Source organism: Ixodes scapularis, unplaced genomic scaffold, assembly GCF_016920785.2.
Source record: "Ixodes scapularis isolate PalLabHiFi unplaced genomic scaffold, ASM1692078v2 PGA_scaffold8__174_contigs__length_109621045, whole genome shotgun sequence".
NCBI lineage: Eukaryota > Metazoa > Arthropoda > Arachnida > Ixodida > Ixodidae > Ixodes > Ixodes scapularis.
This window is the reverse complement of record NW_024609883.1, coordinates 38,643,831-38,665,337: the sequence shown is the minus strand read 5'-3', so window position 1 is coordinate 38,665,337 and position 21,507 is coordinate 38,643,831.

The window sequence follows — 21,507 nt, the reverse complement described above, 5'->3', positions numbered from 1 at the left end:
TTTGATCTGTGTCCTCTTAGTGTGCACTGGAAACATCGCATTTCCCCAGCAAGCTTCGTTTTCTTCTCCTTCAAAGAGACGTCACTGGTACAGAGCTCTGTATCCTGGTTCGTGGCTCCGCAAAAGAAGCACTTCTTTGTGTCTTGTGCCTTGGCATGCAGAACCGAAGAGGATCGTAAAAAAGCTCGTTTCTGTTGTTGCTCTCGGCTATTCTTCTGCGGGCGATCATCGATGACTCCCGATTGTTCTCTCCTCTAGATCTCGATGAGTAGGTACTCCAACGGGGTTTCCAATTCGTCTTCCGAAAGACGTCGGGCTGTTGGAATACCTTCAGCTCGTTCTGTTGGTCTCGCGGCCGGCGCCGCAGTCCTCGCAGTACCGGATGAGGAAGACCGTTCTTTCAGCGACGTTGGTAGAAATAGTGTCGAGGTCATGTTTCCTCCATCCTGAAAGACCGCACTCCTTTCGGAATGACGAGCACGTCGGTAATAGTCAACCACGATGTCAGACGGGGGTGCACTGATGACGATATCTCTCAGCATGGTCGAATACGTGTTAGATGCGACTCCAAGTCCTCCAAGTCCTCGAAACTGTCGTTATCGTGATCCTCCTGTATTACGACGAACTTTTGGTATAAATGCCGTCGCTGCTTTCCGTGACATGATAGAAGATACGAGCTGGGATGACGTCTATAATGAAAACAACCCAAATTTGAGTTATGACTTTTTTTTTGCAGAAGATAAAGCAAATTTACAATGAAGCATTTCCTCTACGACCGATAATAAAATACAAAAAATCTAGGAAACCGTGGGTTACACGAGAATTGTATAAAAGGATTAACGAACGTAACAAACTATACAAGTTTATCCGTCTAAGGGACCAGGCAATATTACTGGAATATAAACAAAAAAGAAACAAATTAAGTAAGGACCTTAAGAAAGCAAGAGAAGAATACCATAAAAACAAGTTCGGAGCTGTATCGAATGAACCTAGGAAACTTTGGTGTACAGTCAGAAGCCTATTTCGAAATCCAAAAAGTAAGATACCTTGTAAACTAACGTTTGATGGTATTCAGTACAGTGATGCCTTTTTGGCGGACAAATTTAATTCATATTTTATAAGTGCGGGTTCGTCACCGCAACAACGTGGGTCAAAAGATAGCCTAAACAAGTATATTTCATCCGCAGTCAAAGACTCTATTTTCTTGGCCCCAATGATAAACAAAAAATATACCTAATTCTTAAATCTTTAAATATAAATACAGCAGCCGGGGCAGATGATATTAAGGCCATACCAATCATAGCTGTCGCCCACCTTTTGTGTTCTCCTCTGCAGCATATATGTAATATTGCATTAGCAACTGATACTTTTTCGGATGGCATGAAAATTTCAAGAGTTGCTGTTTTGCACAAAGGAGGTTCTTTTGACAACATTAAAAACTATAGGCCCATATCCGTACTTCCTTTGTTTTCAAAAGTATTGAAAAATCTGATAAAAAAACGCTTCAGTAAGTTTTTGAATGATAGATATGTTTTTGTGATGCAGCAATACGGTTTTCAAGAAAAAAAGTCAACAGAAATGGCGCTACTTAGTATCAAAGAAAAATTAATCAGTAATTTTGAAAATAAACTATTTACCACTGGAATATTTTTAGACTTTAGAAAAGCGTTCGATTCCATTAAACATAACATATTGTTGTATAAACTACCGTTTTATGGAATTCGAGGTGTCGCTTTAGATTTGGTACGTAGTTAGTTATCTTGTCGGTCACAATATACGTGTTTTAATGGATACCGGTCCAAGTCAGAACAAATTTCGCATAGGGTTCCACAGGGGTCGATTTTAGGTCCTCTGTTTTTCATTATTTATATTAATGATATTGTGCGTATACCAAACACTCCCGAAATAGTTTTGTATGCCGACGATACAAGCTTATTTTTTTCTGGTCCACCTTTACGTGATCTAGAAGTTACTGTTAACACATGGCTCAACGAGTTATCGGATTGGCTTGACTCTAATCAACTTCAGTTAAATGTTACGAAAACGAAATATGTAATTTTTAAGCCACAAAGTAAACCTGACGATTGTGAAATTCTTTTGAAATTCCAAGACTCTGTCATCGAGCGTGTCAACGTTCATAAATTTTTGGGAGTTGTTTTTGAAGAAAATCTAAGCTGGACACCTCATATAAATAAAATGCATGCAAGCATCTCAAGATCTATTGGTATTTTATACAAAAGTAGATCGCTGGTTCCATGCTGGTTAAAACGTCATTTGTACTATACTTTAGTGTACTCTCATCTCCATTAATGTTTATTAGTTTGGGGTTCAACAACTAAAGCAAATATTGATGGGTTGTTTCTTTTGCAAAAGAAAGCGATACGTTGTATAGAAAACATTCAGCGTACTGAACACACAGCACATATATTTCTTTAAATACGGTTTTCTTACCATTAGTCAGCAATTCCTTCTTAAACTTTCAATGTATATCTATAACGAAACAATCAGTGACCCCACCCGCTTTTTTGCGGCACTTCTTCCTAGTAACACACGATACAATCTTCGTCATGGCTCCTATAGAATACCTTGGTCTAGGACAAATTATGGACATCACCAATTAGCTTACTTAATACCTGATTTCTTAAATAAACATCCCGCTGTTAGGGAAATAATTTCAGAATACGTATCAAAACACAGCTTTAAAATTAGTATAAAGCGGTACCTTCTGTCATGTCACGTTCAGTAAATACTTTTAGAATGTATTTTCATTGCGTAAGACTTGTATTACCTGTTTCATTTACTTCCAAAGTGTTAAGTGCACTAACGATTGTATGGGCTCTGTACAAAATCTGCTGTGTTGATTGATTTTGATGTGCGATTGTATCTTCTTGTACTTCTTTAATGTTTATTGTACTTGTTTTCGCCTGCTGAGCATTGTAAACGGGTGATAGGACCACGTCAGGCAGAAATAATCTGCCTCACGTGCTGTTGTCCTGATACCCTTGACCTAGTGTCTAAATAAAACCAATTCAATTCAATTCAAGACCTCGTACGTGGGCTTGCACGTGACCAAAAAGCCTTCTCAGCCCCTTTGTGTCGGTTGAGGGGGTAAAAGCTTGAAGATCGCGAAGCTTCGAAAGATGCTCCTTCTGGATTAGTCGTGCGTTTCAAATTGTATTGTCAAACTTTCGATTGCATCGTTGTAGTGGGCGTCCGTTACTGGGAGACCGGCGATGGAAGCCCTCGTAGGTCAGTTTACAAACGTCTTCAAGCACTGGAACTTCTCGCCATTCGACAGATTATCATTGTCGTGTACGGCTCGTTCGAACTGTTGCCAAACTGGCTGCCACTCCGAAAGATCGCCCTTGAATGGCTGCCAGCTGTAACCTGGGAAGCTTTACACAGCTGTGTGTCCTTTCGCCTCTTTCTTCGTTATGGAAGCCAATTGCTGATGCTGCTGGGCGCGGCGCTTCATTTGAGCGAAAATGCGTCGCTCGACTCCGAAGCAGACTCAAAACGAAAGTAGTCTGTTCTTCGTACTTCATCACTGACAGGCATTCTGCCTCAAGATCTCCATCCGCAATAAATGGTTCTGAGCCAGTGTTGAGCTTTTTGAGTTCTTCGTAGTTGACGTCCAGTTTCCGCAGACTCGCTCCGATTTGTTCCATGCCAGTAGACCGAAGAAGAGTGGGCGCCTCTCGGATTATGCGGGTGTTTTGCGCTCGTCTCGACGTCCTCTTCGTTCCTATTCTCTCCATATCGTTCCAGGGTAAGTAATAACGGGCAGTTGAAAAAATTTCTTACTTGGTCGTTCGTTCGAAAGTCAGTCCAGCACGACCGGTCGTTCACTGTTTCTTAGCGTCGTTCCTGGCCTGAGGTCCCGGGTTTCTGCACCATCTTTTGCGTAATGAGTCGCCACAAACTGACTGATAAAAAGGACTTGCTTTAATATTCACATGACAGCGGTAAAATCCATCCTGACAATTGCCCTCCTTCCTCGCGGTTCCAAAGCCAAAACGTCTCTCCTCGCGCCACCAAAACTTCTTCGTATGGCCCTCCACTAGTCATTTTCCAACACCCCAGTAGGATCCCTCACCGACGTGTTCGCGCACTGTTCACGGTCGCCCGGATTGCAAAACCCATCTTGACAATGTGTTCGTCCCAGTCTCTGTGTCTCTCTGTCAGTGTGATCAGCATGCTCTTCAAGTTTCTGTTCACTCTCTCAGTGATATTAGCCTGAGGATGGTACGGTGTCGTCCTTTTGTGTTTTATGTTTAGCCCCAAGCAGGAGTCGGTGAAGACTTTGCTGGTAAACTAGCTAGCATTATCGCTGATGAGACAGGCGGGTGTGCCGAAGCCCATGAAAGTTTCCAACAACTTCTCTCAGATGTGCTACGAAAACAGCTTCCTCAGCGTGCGTAACTCCACCCATATCGAGAAATGATCGGTTATTACCAATAAATACTGGTTCTCGCGGGGACGTTTTGGCAGTTTACTGGTGATGTCGCAAGCAAACATCTCCCACGGGTAGTGACTCACAACAGGCTGCATCAGGTCTGGGGGCTTTCCCCCTCGCGGCTTCGCTTTCTGGCAGGCTGGGCAGCTACGGGCGTATCGGAGTGTGCCCTGTCTCATACCCGGCCACGTCGCGACGAAACATAACTTATGGAAAGTCCCACTGCCGCTGCCATAACCAGCCGGAGCCCAGTCGTGAAAGTACCCGATAAACACCCTCCGTAGCCTCCTAGGAATCACCACCCTGAACGGAGAGTCGTTCCCCTCGTCGTCATCGACTGTTGGAATGCACCGGAGCGATCAGCCGTCTTGGCCCAGCTGGTATGAATCAATATGTTCGTTAAGTTGACCGCATTAATTCCCGGTGTTGCTTGCCATTTCCCCAATTTTTCCCAATACCCGCTCACAGACACCATCTGCCTATTGGGCCTCGACAAGGTCTTCCTTGCTCACCACTTCACCCCAAGCCACGATCCTTCGTTTCCTCGTGCGGCCTCCTAACACTGCGACGAGCTCCTGTTGCATCGATCCCTTCCCGCTGTCTCGCTTATGAGCGGCGGCGCGGAAAGCTCGTCTCTTGCAATCCCCTGGTTGCGTCTCTCCATCCAACCACTATCGTGGGGCGCCCGAGAAAGTGCGTCTGCAACCTTGTTGGTGGAGCCCGTTCGGTACTCGACAATATAGGAGTATCGCTGCAAAGTGATTGCCCACCGAGCTAACATCCCTGCCGGCTCCTTAAACCTTTGAGTCCAGGTTAGAGCGGCGTGGTTTGTCTGAGTGACAAAGGTGGTCCCGTATAAATACAGGTCGAACTTCTTTAGAGCAAACATGACGGCCGGGCCTACTTTTCCGTTACGCTGTAATTGCGTTCTGGTGGTGTAAGGGTTCGGCTGGCGAATGCCACCGGGCGCAGCTGTCAGTCACGCTCTTGCAATAACACCGCACCGACGCCATAGTCGCTCGCATCTGTCTGTACCACGAACGGACGGTTAAGGTCTGGCAGGCACAGGCTAGCCGTGGCTGTTATTGCCTTCGTGAGGGAAGAAAAAGCTACCTCTTGTTCTCGGCCCCAGGCCCATCTCGAGCCTTTGGGGAGCAGCAGGTTCAGTGGCCGTGTGAGTCCAGCGCACCCTGTAATGAACTGCCGATAAAAACCGACCATTCCAACCCTATTGAAAACTCTGGCAAAATCTTCCAGTGACATTTGGTGGAAACGGGTTAATTTCCACTCATCTTCACAAGAAACCAACGTAGTTTACGAGTATTTGGTAGAAATATTACCGGCCGCCTCTTCCAGTAACCAGATTTCGCTGGACCTTTTACCGGAGCCACTTACGGTTAAAATCCGGCAAAAACTTCCAGTGGCATTCGGCGGAAAAGGTTTAATTTCTACTCATATTCACCAGAAACCAGCGTAGCCTCTTTCGCTGGAAGTAGTACAAGAAACACTTTCATTTACCCGCCGCTGGAATCCCACCGGAAGCCACTCTCATATGCCGGACACTGAACATCACTCGAAGCCGACGCAAGGGGGACGGCTAAAGACAAGGAAGCCAAGACGAGCAGGGGACTCTCTTTGTAATGGCGGCCGCCAATGCAGCGGCATCCTCGTGAGTGCGTGTTTTAGCTGGAAACGACGTTGCAATTCTGCTAGAAGTGCGCGCAGCAAACTGTTTTGACGGTCCAAAAAGATGGGCAGCGATCACCGGTAACTAGATATTTGCGACAGGCAAAAGTCTGGGCCAGAGCAGGTACGACACTACACGAGCGGCATACTCGTGAGTACGGGTTTTAGCTCGGGACGACGTAGCAATCGTCGAGAAGTGCGGGCAGTGAACTGTTTTGGCGATCCAAAAAGTTGGGCACTTTCACCCGTTTTCATCCGAAACCAGTTTACCAGTCTTTGGTAGATTATTTGCCGGCAATCAGATTTCCTGGAATGTCACCGGCAGCCCCTTTCGTATACCAGACGACCCGGGTTTCCTAGAAATCTTCCCCGAAACGGGTGACTGACTCACTTCCCTGTTTGTCGAACTTTACTCGAAGCCGACGCGGGGGGAGGGAGAAGCCGAGACGAGCCGGGGACTGGGTTGTAATTAAGGTGCCTCGCACCAAGGACAAGTCCCCACGCAACCCTTTCTCCCTCGCATCGCGTTCGTGGGGAAAATGCAAAAGGGTCGTCTTGCTGACTTATTTTTTTTTTTTAAACCGGTTTCTTCGTTCGTCAACGAGCAACGGCCGGCCAGGAACGAACGCTCGATCATTCTCGGCTTCTCGTTCCATGTGTGCGAGCTGTATCTTCCAAAGCAGCTCGGTGTGCAGATGAAAAGAATATATTTTTCAGTGACCTGTTTCTTACGCCTCTTTGTCCGTCCGTCTTCGGAAGCATCTGGCGAGCGAAAAAGACTGTGCCCAAGATTTCTCAACATCGGCGGATGTTCGTTTTGCGCGGTCGTGCTTTTCGCTAAGCGTGCTACTGACGCCTCGCGCACCCGCAGCAACGGCATCAGGGACGACATCCTGAGGATGCCCGGGATTTCTCAACGGCGGTGGATGTTCGCTCCGCGCGGTCGTGCTTTTCGCTAAGCGTGCTACTCACGCCTGGTCCACCCGCGGCGGCGGCATCAGGAACGACAACGTGACTGTGCCCGGGATTTCTCAACGGCGGCGGATGTTCGCTCCGCGCGGTCGTTGTTTTCACTAAGCGTGCTACTGACGCCTGGTGCACCCGCGGCGACGGCATCAGGGACGACATCGTGAGTGTGCCCGGGATTTCTCAACGGCGGCGGATGTTCGCTCCGCGCGGTCGTGGTTTTCGCTAAGCGTGCTACTGACGCCTGGTGCACCCGCGGCGAAGGGCATCAGGAGCACTTCGTGAGTGTGCGCGGGATCTCTCAACGACGGCGGATGTTCGCTCCGCGCAGTCGTGGTTTTCGCTAAGCGTGCTACCGACGCCTGGTGAACCCGCGGCGGCGGCATCAGGAACGACATTGTGAGTGTGCCCGGGATTTCTCAACAGCGGCGGATGTTCGCTCCGCGTGGTCGCGGTTTTCGCTAAGCGTGCTGCTGACAGTATACGTGTGTGTCCGTGTGGTGCACCTGCGTGTTCTTTTTAGTTGAACTACCGTGCGTCTAGCAATTTGGTTGTTCCTATTTGGTCCGATTGCTTTTGCCTACAGCTCTGGAAATTGTTTCACTGGTATCGACCCTGTTAAATAAATACATAGAACCTTCAGGTCTATATGGACTAATTCATTTAATTGTTACCGAATCGTCCAGCATCTGCTAAAGATAACCAACCACGGTTCACAGGCTTCCTCCTAAGTGCCTTGCGTTAAAGTCCGAAAAAGAAACAGTAAATTCGGGCCAATATGGTGATCTTTTGGTAAATTCGGGCTTTACTGGAAGTGAAAAAAGTCCCATAATCCAGTAAAATAGATTTTTACTGGAAATAAGCTTCCGGTAAAAAGTTGGTGACATTCTGGTAAAATAGATTTTTATTGGAAATAAACTTCCGGTAAAATCCGGTAAGATCATGGTAAAATATATGGCGCCATTCCGGTAAAAGTCCGGTAAAATTCCTGTAAAACATCCAGTGACGTTTTAGTAAAGAATCCGGCGACATTCCGGTAAACTACGGCTTTACTGGAAGGGAAAATAGTCCCATAATCCTGTAAAATTAACTTTTACTGGAAATGACCATTCCGGTAAAAAACAAAATTTAATAGGGAAGGAACCTTTGAAGTTCAAAATGGTGGATACTTGGGCTAGTTGGTGGTTGCTATACATAATTAAACAGCGCACAAGGAGAGGGACAGAAAAGGAAGACAGAACAGGCAAGCGCTGACTCGCAACTGACGATTTACTATGAAAAGGAGAAGGAAGAAAACTACACACATGAACATATATCGGAAAAGAGAAAGATGTGAAAAAGCTAATAAATCAAATAAAATTACACCTAAAATAATTATAGCTGAAAAGGAAAACAAAATAAAATGAAAATCAATCTCTCAAAGTCCTAGGCATGTCCAGTGCCGGCACTCCGAAGCCTTGACCATACACCTATTTGTGCGCAGCTGCCCCCATAAACTCACACTCGCTGTCTTGTAGTGTTAATGATGGCTGGCTCACACATTTGGATTCGAGCTTTCTTATCCAAAAGGCTTCCACTATTTCTCTTGTTGTTTTCTCTTTATGGGAAGCTAGAACAGTTGTTGCACAAAAATCTGGATCACATCCACAGGTTCTGCAGTGGATGGCTAGGTGGCTTCCAGTGGTGGTTTGAAGAGACTGTTTATGTTCCCTCAAGCGGTCGTTGAGGCAACGCCCAGTCTGTCCGACATAGATTTTCCCGCAGGACAGAGGAAGATGGTAAATCACTTGTAGAATGCAAGACACAAAGTGCACCTTGTGGTTTTTCATGCAGCAAGCCCTGCTGTCATTGTTCGGAGTGCCGGCACTGGACATGCCTAGGACTTTGAGAGATTGATTTTCATTTTATTTTGTTTTCCTTTTCAGCTATAATTATTTTAGGTGTAATTTTATTCAATTTATTAGCTTTTTCACATCTTTCTCTTTTCCGATATATGTTCATGTGTGTAGTTTTCTTCCTTCTCCTTTTCATAGTAAATCGTCAGTTGCGAGTCAGCGCTTGCCTGTTCTGTCTTCCTTTTCTGTCCCTCTCCTTGTGCGCTGTTTAATTATGTATAACCTTTGAAGGCTCTTCGCGTCGAGCGGCGGTGGGTAATCAAGAATTGCCCTCAACTTATTCTCGTTCGGCCTCAAGGTACCATCATCTACATTCAAACTCAAGAGGTTGACCCTTCCCTTTTGAAAAAGATTTTTTACCGGAATTTCATTTCCAGTAAACTGTTATTTTATTGGATTATGGGACTCTTTTCACTTCCGATAAAGTCGAAATTTACCGGAATGTCACAGGATTTGTTTATTGGAATGTTACCGGACTTTTCTACCGGAAGGTCACTAGTTTTTACCGGAATTGCATTTCCAGTAAAAAAATTATTTTAATGGATTATGGGACTATTTTAATTCCAGTAAAGCCGCTTTTCACCGAAACATACCGTGTTCTTATTTTTCTTTCGGACGTCAACGGAAGGCGCTTAGGAAAAAGCCCGTGAACCGCGGTTCGTGTATGTTTACCAGATGCTGGACGATTCGGTAACAATTGAAGTGGTTAGTCCATATAGACCTGAAGGTTTCGTGGATTTATTTAACAGGGTCGATACCAGTGAAACGACTTGCACAGCTGTAGACAAAAGCAATCAGACCAAATAGGAACAACCGAGTTCTTTTCTGAAGAAATATCTTTCACAGTACTCACAATGTCGCTGGGTAATGTCTTTTCTGCCATTTTTAGACAGATGATGTTGGTGATGATTGTGTTTATTTTCTTGCCACCCTGAAGCTGATGTTTGCCCTGTTGTGCTGCGGGATCTTTTTAAGCAGTTCTATTTATTTTTGTTTGGTATCTATAGATGGTTCACTTACGCAGGTGCCATACCTTCCGGAAGTCAGCGAAAGGCTTTTATAATTTCGCGCTTGGTCCTGTCTTGTGATCTATCTAAAATGGTTGTGGTTCCAAGGAGAGTTTCGCAGGTGCATCATGCACAGTGTGCTGCTAGGTTACCAGATGCCTGCAGCTGCCCGCAGGCGTATTTCTGCTCCCTCGGTCTCTCATTGATACATCTTGGCGTTTGTCCTATGTATGATTTTCCACACGTTACTGGTATCTAGTATACAACTCCTTCAGTGCAGTCAACGAACTTGTGTTTGTGTTTCACCTTACACGATGCTTGGCCTCTTGTGTTGTTTTCCGGTTCGTTCACCTTCTTGCATAAGCCTTTTAGTTTAAAAGGGGCTGATAAAGCCATTCTTACTTCATATTTTTCTGCTATATATTTAATCCTCTGGGAAAAAGTGTGGATGTATGGCAGCACATCCACTGGCTTTTTGTCAGTAGTCTTCTCTTTGGTTTTACCTTTGCCTGTGAGCGTGCCCTATTGAAAAAGGCCGTTTACCCGAACTGCATTTTCAGTAAAAAATAAATTTTACTAGATTATGGGACTTTTTTCCCTTCCAGTAAAGCCGCAATTCACCGGAACTTATTGTGTCTTTATTCTTCTTTCGGATGTCAAGGGAAGGCACTTCGGAAGAAGCGTGTGAACCGTGGGTGGTATATGTTTACCAGATGCTGGACGATTCGGTAACAATTAAAGTGGTTAGTCCATATAGACCTGAACGTTCCATGCATTTATTTAACAGGGTCGATAGAAAGCAAAAGGCCATAAGACCATAGAGGAACAACCGAGTTCTCTGTCGCAAGAAAGCATTTGTCAAAGTACTCACAATGCCGCTGGGTAAATTCCTTGATGTACGGCAGTTCAACGAATAAAACCGAGCAGATGCACCCCACGGCATACCTCGGCAAACCTCACTCATGAGGGCCCTCACTCACCCTCATCTTCACAGGTGAGGTGAGGGTGAGTGAGTTTCTGAACCAGGAAAATTCATGAGTGTGAGGGTGAGTGAGGGTGAGTGAGGGGCCGTGAGGGCTGTGAGGTCCGCGAGGGCCGTGAGGTCCGCGAGGGCCGTGAGGTCCGCGAGGGCCGTGAGGGTCGTGAGGGCCATGAGGGCCATGAGGGCGGTGAGGACGGTAAGGACGGTAAGGGGTATGAGGGCCATGAGTGCGTGAGGGGCGTGAGGGCGGTGAGTGGCGTGAGGGCCATGAGTGCGTGAGTGGTGTGAGGGCGGTGAGTGCGTGAGGGGTGTGAGGGCCATGAGTGCGTGAGGGCAGTGACATCAGAGGCGTGAGGGCCGTGAGGGCGGTGAGTGCATGAGGTGTGTGAGGGCCATGAGTGCGTGAGGGCGGTGAGTGCGTGAGGCGCCCTTCAGATCGAGCATCTTTCTCAGCAATTTTGGTGTTAATGGCGGGTTGTTCTCTAGCTTTCCCTAGATCGACACGAATTGCTGAGATCGGGTCCGGCTCGAAATAAGCAAGCAACCCGGAGCAATTCGAATACGTTTGAAGCGGCTGCATCCAATCAGGGACGCAAAATTTTCACGTGATACCTCGTGCCGGTGATGATGACACCGAAAGACTTGGTTCTGGTTTGAAATCGATCGTTTTTTTCGAAATAAACTGTTTCAGAAAGGTGCATTAGCATTCTTAACGAGAATTAAATGCATAGAAACAGGTTTATAACGCGTAATTGTGTCTAAATAGTGCAAGAAAAATAAAATTTTACAATGACGATGGCCAATTGCAGCAATTGGTTGCTGCGTGTGATCGCGGGCGGCCCGTGTTGCTGGTGTTGCGACGTAAAGTTTCTGGGCGAAATTGCCCAATCTGAAGCTGGCCTGAGTGGCGTGAGGGCCATGAGTGCGTGAGGGGCGTGAGGGGTGTGAGGGCCGCAAGGGTGGTGAGGGGCGTGAGGGAGGTAAGTAGCGTGAGGGCGGTGAGTTGCGTAAGGGCGGTGAGTGGCGTGAGGGCGGTGAGTGGCGTGAGGGCGGTGAGTGGCGTGAGGGCCGTGAGGGCCGTAAAGGCGGTGAGTGGCGTGAGGGCTATGGGTGCGTGAGGGCCGTGAGGGCGGTGAGGGCCGTGAGGGCGGTGAGGGCGGTGAGTGCCGTGAGGGCTATGAGTGCGTGAGGGCCGTGAGGGCGGTGAGGGCCGTGAAGGCGGTGAGGGCCGTGAGGGCGGTGAGTGGCGTGAGTGGCGTGAGGGCGGTGAGTGGCGTGAGGGCCATGAGTGAGCGAGGGGCATGAGGGCCGTGATGGCGGCGAGGGCCGTGAGGGGCGTGAGGGCGGTGAGTGAGTGAGGGCCATGAGGTTCAGTGAGGGTGAGTGAAGGGCTGAAGGTGAGTGTGACTGTGAGGGTGAGGATGAGTGAGGGGCTGAAGGTGAATGTAACTGTGAGGGTGAGGGTGAGTGAGGGGCTTAGGTGAGTGTGGCTGTGAGGGTGAGGGTGAGTGAGGGCGACCTAAAATGCCTACCTCTGCCTCACGGACACACACATACGGTCAGTAGCACGTTTAGCGAAAACCACGAACGCGCGGAACAAACATCCGCCGCCGTTGAGAGATCACGGGCACAGATCACGATGTCGTCCCTGATTTCGTTGCCGCAAGTGCCCCAAAAGAACACACACACACACTGTCAGTAGCACGCTTAGCGAAAACCATGACTGCGCGGAACGAACATCCGCCGCCGCTGAGAAATCACGGGCACACTCCCGATGCCGTCCCTGATGCCGTCGCCGCGGGTGCACCAGGCGGACACATACACACTGGCAGTAGCACGCTTAGCGAAAACCACGAAGGCGCGAAACGAACATCCGCCGACGTTGAGAAATCTTGGACAGTCTTTTTCTCTCGCTGGATGCTTCTGAAGCCGGACGGACAAAGAGGCTCAAGGAAGAGGTCACTGAAAAATATTTTCTTTCCATCTGCACACCCAGCTGCTTTGGAAGATACAGGTCGCACACATGGAACGAGAAACCGAGACTGAGCGTCCGTTCCTGGCCGGCCGTTGCTCGTTGACGAACAAAGAAACCGGTTTTCTTTAAAAAAAAAAAAGCCAGCAAAACGACCTCTTCGCATTTTCTCCACGAAGCCAATGCGAGGGAGAAAGTGTGTGAGGGAACTCGTCCTTTGTGCGAGGCACCATAATTACACACCCAGTCCCCGGCTCGTCTCAGCTTCCCCCTCCCCGCGCGTCGGCTTCGAGTGAAGTTCGGTAGACAGGGAAGTGAGTCACCCGTTTCGGGTAAGATTTGTTGCAAAACCGGGTCGTCTGCGAAATCTGGAAACCCGATGCCGATGAAATTTCGGCGAAATCTGTTTGCAAGCAAATAATTTAGCAAATACCGGTAAACCGGTTTCGGATGAAAACGAGTGAAACTGCCCACCTTTTTACATCGTCACAACAGTTCGCTGCACGCACTTCTTGAGGATTCCAACGTCGTCCCGAGCTAAAACTCGCACTCACGAAAACGCCGCCCGAGAGGTCTCGTACCTGCTCTGGCCCAGACTTGCCTGTCGCAGCCAGCAAGTTGTTTGTGATCGCTACCTACCTTTTTGGATCGTCAATACAGTTCGCTGCACGCACATCTTGCAGGACTGCAACGTCATTTCAAGCTAAAAAACACGCGCTCACGAGAATGCCACTGCATTCGCGGCCATTATTACCAACTCAGTCCCCCTGCTCGTCTTGGCTTCCTTGCCTTTTGCCGTTCCCCTTGCGTCGGCTTCCAGTGCAGTTCGGTGTCCGGTAAACGAGAGTGGCTTCCCGTAGGATTCCAGCGATGGGTAATCAAATGTGGTTCTGGTAAAACTTGCAGCGAAAGTGGGTGCCGGTAATATATCCACCAAAGAGTGGTAAACTACGCTGGTTTATGTTGAAAATGAGTGGAAATTAACCCATTTCCACGGAATGTCACTCAAAGTTTTTGCCGGATTTTAACTGAACGTGGCTCCGGTAATACGTCCAGCGAAATCTGGTAACTGAAAGTGGCGGCCGGTAATATTTCCACCAAAAAGCTGGCAAACTACGCTGGTTTCTGGTGAAAATGAGTGGAAAATAACCCGTTTCTACCGAATGTCACTGGAAGTTTTGCCGCATTTTTCAATAGGAAGAGGCCGCGACCTATACCTTATTTGGATTAATCGCTAATCCCGCTTTGTTCATTCTACTTAAGATGATCTAAAGGTGTGCTAGGTGCTCCACGAATGACTTTGAAAATACGACGACATCGTCCATGTATGCCATTGCTATGTTGAACTTCGCGTCCCCCAGCACGATGGCCATAAGCCGTTGGAAACTCGATGGCGAGTTAGAATATCCGAAGGGAAGGCGGATAAACTCAACCAGACCCCTGTGACAGGTGAACGCCGTCTTCTGGACATCGTGTGGTGCTACCTGGACTGCAAAAAGCCTCTGCTACAATCCAAGGTAGTGAAAGCCCTCGCGCTGCCCAACGAGTACATGATGCACTCAATAGATGGGAAGGGATATGAATCCGTTTGTGTCATCTCATTATGCCGGCGGTAGTCAACGCAAAGGCGTACGGTGCCGTCTTTTTTTCTTTTTTTTTTTGGCGCTAAGATTACCGGAAAAGCACAGGGGCCCTGTGACGGCCGCACGGCACCAGTGCCTATCATGTCATCGAGAGCCTTATCTAGGAGAGCTCGCTGGTGCGCACTCAGCGGTCTGGGATTACAATCTTATGGTCTAGCATCTCTTGTGTCAATTCTATGTTGTAAAATGTTTGTAAGTCCCGGCCTCTCGGTAAACATAGTTGCGTGTCAATGCAAGGCGCCTGCTAACCTCCGCCGTCGTTCTACCGGCCCGTCGTAAGAAGCGACAATCGCTTCAACGGTTCCCGATACAACTCGCGCAGCTCGTGATCCGGAAAATGAGCGTTCTGTGTCCTGACCGAAACTCGATGGGACGGCAAAGGGGATAAGGGGAGTCAACGTATTAGAGTGGTACCCGTTATTTTTCAAGTCTATGATAATGCCCTCCCGGCAGACGAAGTTCTGTCCTAAGATCACAGGAATTTGCCAGCCTGGGAGATAGAAAAAACGCTGTATCTTTTGTCTGCCGTCGAGGCTAAGGTGAAGGCGTATTGCGCTTTGTGCCCTAGCCGATCCTGCTGCTAAACGCAGCGCGGTGGAAACTTCCCGCACGTGCAGTGCTCTTCGGTGACAGCCTTCGTAGACTCTGTCGCCGATTAGAAAAAGGGTCGAACTGGTGTCAATTAGTACCTAGCAAAAGTTACCACCGATCTCGACGCGCACGTCGAGACCGGTGGTAACTTCTCAGATGTCAAACTTTGAGTCCGACATGCCGACGGGGCAAACACCAACCTGTCGCTGACCGGAACTCCAGTCCGGTTGGCAGAGTGATGAGGGGCCTCGGCAGCGGCCCCCAACCGTGAGTCTGGAAGTCCAATTAGTGGCGCCTGCCTCTGCCGTTTTCCCGGGATTCATGAGGGGGGGGGGGGGGAAGCTGCCGTCCATGTGCACTGACTCTTGATATGCCCCAACTGATAGCATTTTTAGCGCCTGACCTGTTCCCTGCCATTGTGTGCTGACCGTCCGCCGCTACCATCACGCGATGCAGTGTCGCGCCGGGGGTCATTGTAGTTCCCGCAACCCTCGTAATGATTCGCGACTCCGTGGTGGTCGGCTGTTCCGCCTCCCCTACAGGGGTGCGCCCTAGAAGAGCCCGCCTTCGCTGCTCTGCGCCTCTGTTCAAAAGCGAAGGGATCTAAGGCGCGAGGCAAGCAGTTTCGCCATTCCTATGTCCTGTAACGGCCAAGTACGGCGTACGTGGGTCGTCGCAAGCTCCCGCGCTTCGTCCTGTCCAGGCGCAACCTGGCTCCAGAGATTCGTCTGCGCGTGAAGGGGGGCGATACGTCAACTCGGCGAGAAAGCTCGGCTGAACGATGGGCGCCTCTCTAGCAAGTGCTTCCAGATCAGCAAAATCACATCCGCGCAAGTAGGCTTTAAGTGTAGGGTGACAATGGCGGATCGCCCTAGCTACCTTCTCCGCGTCTGACGCTGTAGGTTCGGCTCTAGAGTAGAGCTCCTGCAGAGGGCGGATGTATTCTACGAGTCTCTCGTCCGGATGTTGAGTAAGTCTGGCTAGCTCACCTCTGATCCGCATCTCATAGTCGGGAGGCAAAAAATCCTTTCTGAATCATGCCCGGAAATCTGCCATCGAAAGGAACGACCTCTGCATTCGCCTCCAACGCGCTGCGTCACCCGTCAACGCGATTGGGACGATCTGTATCAGAGCCGTTTCATCCGACACGCCAAACGCGTACAATACACGCGTATATATCTTTCAGAAAATCGTGAACCGATGCTGCATCCCAGTAGCCCGAGTAGGTCGGCGTCGGCACCCTCAACCGCGGGGAGGCACGGGCGTTGGAGCGAGATTCACCACCCCTGAGACCAAATCCATCTCTCTAGTAAACGTGGCGAACATCGCCGTCATGAAGTTCGCTGACGTCTCCCGTGTTCACCGCTGGCATTGGGGGCTCTAGCCCTGCCGCAACGCTCGATGGCCCACGAGTGCCTTCTCCCGCATCCAAGTCAATATCCACCACTGACTGGGTTGACGCCTCGGGATGGGAGGCCTTATGCCGTAACCTGGACATGGCGGCAGGACATTAAACACTGGTGTCCAGCAGAGTAACAAAAAATTAAAATGGGAAAAGAAAGGAAACCTAAACCTAGAAATCGCGATTCCTGGGACTCCCTGGGAGCGAACAGAAACAACGGCAGACTGATCGGGCCCCACGTTGGAAGCGCCAGTTATGTGGGTCGCCTATCAATATCGCCCTATCAGGCCGAGCTCTACTCGCTCAGAGGAACTCGCACGGGGAGCGCTATCATGGAGAAACACGTTATCAATACTCAAGTTGTGCGTGGGATGCTGCGGAAGGCCAAGGCCGCCTTGTGATTCAGATCTTCTGTTCAGATGGCTGTCCCGGCACCGGCTCTTCTCTTCGTCCACCGCCCTTGTAACTCCCTCTCCATCTCCTTGCGCCCGCCACGAGCCTCGCTCTTTCTTCCTCTTCGCCGCTCTCGGCGCCGTCTCTCCGCGTGCCGTGCGACTCATTGTCCCCCACAACCCTATAGAGTCCATACGAGCTTTATATGGTGTCTACAGATGATCCTTATGGTGTCTGTATGGTGCGCGCGGAAAACCCGTACAAGGTCTACAGGGAGTCCCTACGAGGTCCACAGGGAAGCCATTAGGGTCTGCACAGCGCCGTGTGCGAAAGGTGCGCTTCGGACAACGACGTAGTGGGGCTTAGAGCAATGAACTGGTATCCCGTTCATCAGAAAAAAGTGACCCCCCATTGACTGTCGCCAGGCTGTACGATTTTGAACACTAGACACGTGACCGCACCAAATCCTGAGGCTTTTGCACAAAACTGAGCCGAGATTTGGATTGAAATAGCTGTAAAAAAAAAACATGATAAACTATTTTTTTTTTCAATACTGCTTGCCCCAGGGATCAGTGTCTGGGTCCGTAAAAACCTCAAATGCAGCATGGCAGCTGGCGGCATCGAGCGGAGCCATTGCGAAGCCGCCCGAGGTTTTTTCGAGAAAGCACGTTTTTGACTTAAAACAAGCGAAACATACCTTATCTCGTCAGTACTCTTATAAAGATCAACAGGCAATTATCTCTGCGCAGTACAGTGTTAAAATCGAGACGGAAAACTATAACGTCTTTTGTTTAGTGGTCAAAAAAATGCAACAAGCTTGCGGCCGGTTGGTGGTCACTTTCTGCAACCAGTTTATCGCTCTAAGCCCCTCTAGCTCGTTGGATTCGGACTTCATCTGCGCTCGTTGTATGCTTTGTGCAATGAACTGTGAGGCGACCGCGCCTACATCTACGGCCTCGACGTCGGCAGCAGCGTCTGCATCTACGGCGGCTTCCGCAGGCAAACGTGGCCACCCACAAAACTATGTCACAGCATTCTTAAGTGTCGTCCCCTAGGCGTCGTTCTTGACGTCGTCCTAGAGGTCGTTCTAGAAATCGCCCAGACGTCGTTCTTGACGTCGTTCTAGAGGTCGTCCTATATATCGTCCTCTAGATGTCGTTCTCAAAGTTTTCCTAAGCATCATCTTAAGGCGTCGTTCTCGATGTCGTTTTTAAGGTCGTTCTAGTGGTCGCGCTAGAAGTCGTCCTAGACGTCGTCGTTAAGGCCGTTCGAGAGGTCGTCCTAGACGCCATCATTGACGTCGTCCTCGACACCGTCCTAGAGGTCATTCCAGATCCCGTTCTTGACGCCGATCTCTAGATATTCGTCCTCGACGTCGTCCTAAGCAATAATACACGTAGAAACGTTACTCAAAACATTTTTCCAGCGGGACTATAACGCTTTCGCTTACCTACACATATACAGTCGTGTACTCGAGTACTTTTTTTTTCTTCGTCATGCAGCGTAGAGCGTGTATGTATACGGATGGTGAAGTGCACAGGGATCTGTTCATGTTGCCTGGTGCATTTTGAATGTGACACAATTTAATAAAAAGAAGCCTGTGTCTTGCGTTACTCTTGACGTCAAGGCCGTACGTATTCTCGAAATCGATTCAATGGTCTTTGATGCAAGAATGTTCCGAAACAGCGTTAGGCTCGCCCTTGAATTTCCACACGCCATTTTTGTGTTCGAGAAGCCTTTCTTGAAAATTCATTGATTCGCTGAAGTAAGTTGCGTGGCAATCAGAGAAATGAATTGTTTATACCACTCCATGGTTATTTTCTTTATGGGAACGATCTTTCGGCCATACCATAAGTCGTCCCAGCGTTGACATACGCTTATGGGCGACCTCAATCGCATCTTTTGTCAAAAAAGAACAACGCTGATTGTTCGTTGCTGTTTCACTCACCCACGATTTTGACCTTGACTGTGTGTAACTCGAAGAATAAAGCTTCTTGTGGAGCCGTCTTTCTGGGAATCTGCAAAGACAGTTTTTTCTTCAAGTATTCTTTCTGTCTCGGATGAGCAGATAGTCCTCGATCTCGACAGGAGTGTTGACACCATCGATGCTTTGCGACCTGCTACGTTAGGTCCCTAGTGTTCAGGGCTTGGCTTGTGTTCCTTTTAGTTTCTTAATAAGCCAGAGACATATTTTGTGTCACCATTTTCTTTGTAAAGGGATGTTGCGAAAGCGGCATTCCAATCATTGGATAATATGAGCGCTTACGATAGCCTCAGCTAAGATGGTCATCTATCGAAACATGTTATTGGTAAGAATAAAACAGTTATTAATAATTTTCGTCAGGAAATCTGGCGAAACACTGTTCACGGTCACCGCGTATTCGCGCGTCAAATTTCGTTTCCTCGTTCACCATTTGTATATCTTCTCAGTAGATGGCGCTGCAGTTTCGATCTTCATAAAGCCCCTGTACACGAAAAAGTAGCGACATCCTTTGAAGAATGCCGCCTGCTATCTTGGAGAGATCCAGGCGGCGCTAAAGTCGACGCGCGAGCGCGAAAGAGCGAAATATAACAATAAAAGTGTGCATAAGGGAGGAGGATGGAGAAGGAATGCCTCTTCTGTAGGAGTGCAGTGCATGCCCTATTAGCTCATGTCGCCAATCAAATAACGCCGACTGTGCACCGTCACGGCTTTCATCGTCTTTCTTTGAGCACATCCTTCGCGGTTGGTAGACCGTGAGAGTGCGCTTTTATCCTGTGCGTATGCATTTCCGTGTCTTTCAGCCTATGACTGCCGCTCTGACTCAAGTATAAACCAAATACAGGAAGGTCGTTTGCTATCTTGGAGCGATCTAGGCGGGGCCGCAGTAGACGCGCGGGTGTAAAAGAGCAAAACAAAAAGATAAAAGGTGTGCGCATCAAAGGAGAAGGGAGAAGATGTTGCTACCTTTCTTATTCAGGGGCATTAGATCTTCATAAGGTAACTGTATAGGCTCTGCTGGAGCGAGAGTATTTCGTTTCTTTTCATTCTGCCGCCAACTCCGTATTGGCGGAGAAGTGGTCGCGTGCGCCGAGCTGGATCTGACCGTCCTGCGGAAAACCGACCTTGCAGGCGTCGAGTTTCAGGCTGATCCAATTTCTCGCCTTGCATTTGCAAGGTGTACGTCATACATTAAAATAAAACAAATTGGAAGATTACTTGTCCAGTCAACATTATGTGTAGCCACTGGATACTGTATAACGGCGTCGTTCTATAGCACGAAAGATGTTTTAAAACATGTTTTCGAATTATGGGATGAAGACACGAAGGACGATCGCGTAGCTCGCGTCTGCGGCGCTCGAGTAATGATACGCGAGTGGCACATCCGGGCACTTTGGACCAGACAAAAACGTGTAGGTATGGCTCGTGAAAGTACGGCGTTTTCGTCGGCTACAGTATTCTACCGAAAGCATAGAGAGAAAGAGGAGACAAATGAGTGGACGACGGCGCAGGCACACATGTCGCCGCACTATATATCTTCTCTGCTGCGCACGCCGCCACACAGCCAAGCCACCGGCGCATCAATGGCTCTTGCAGAAGCGACGGTCGCTTCCCGCAGTGCGGCTTTGAATCCAACATGCGGTACTGTGCACCGCAAGAGGAGCATATACAACTACTCTAAATCTTCAAGAATGATGCCAGAATACGAGATACAAAAAAAAAAAAAAACGTGATAAAACCGAGATTGTAAGGAAAAAAAACAAACTAGTGTGTGGTTTGTTGCCCGCAGGAAACACTCGTCAGCAAAGTTAACGTCTTAAAGCAGACAAGTTTGTTTGCTACAATATTCGTAAATTTTGAACAAATATCGAACTTGTTAGTTCGTTTGGCGTTCACCTGGAGAGTTCGTGGTTAAATGTTTCATTGGCGTTTCAAGGAGTGGTGTTGAGGGGCTTTGTTTAATATTTTTATAAACCGGAACTTCGCTGGGACGTCAGACGGGAAGGGTCTATACAGACAGTTGCGCGTGCATGATTTGACTGCGTTGCGTCGACAAACAGTCGCGAGTTACCGGATCATTCATGCTTCCTGTGAAGCTCGACAACCGATTAAAGACGTTTGGCAAGCGGCATAGTGTTGTGTGCATGCGGGTGCCCGGAAGAAGACAAGTTCTCGTCCGTCGGGAGCGATCTTTATTTTGTGACTGACGAATTGCTTCTTCGCGGCGCGGCAGTTCGCTGCGCCTCTTATCAGGAGCGTTGATAGCAGGGACCGGAAACGGAAATACGACACTTTCCCCCTCTTATTCGAGAGTAGTTAACCGGGACTAAAACGGTCGGGTGGTTTCCGGGTCCTCGGTGGGTAGCGTGGTTGCGACAGCTCCGCGGAGGTTACTTGTCCCCTTATTTGTGCTGCTGTCGCTGCTGTCGCTGCTGTCATCGTGGCTGATGTTGCTGCTGGTGGCGTGTCCTTGACATGTGGCTGCAATACTGGTGACAGCTCGTCATCCGACTCAAACGGAGCCTTGCTTGTA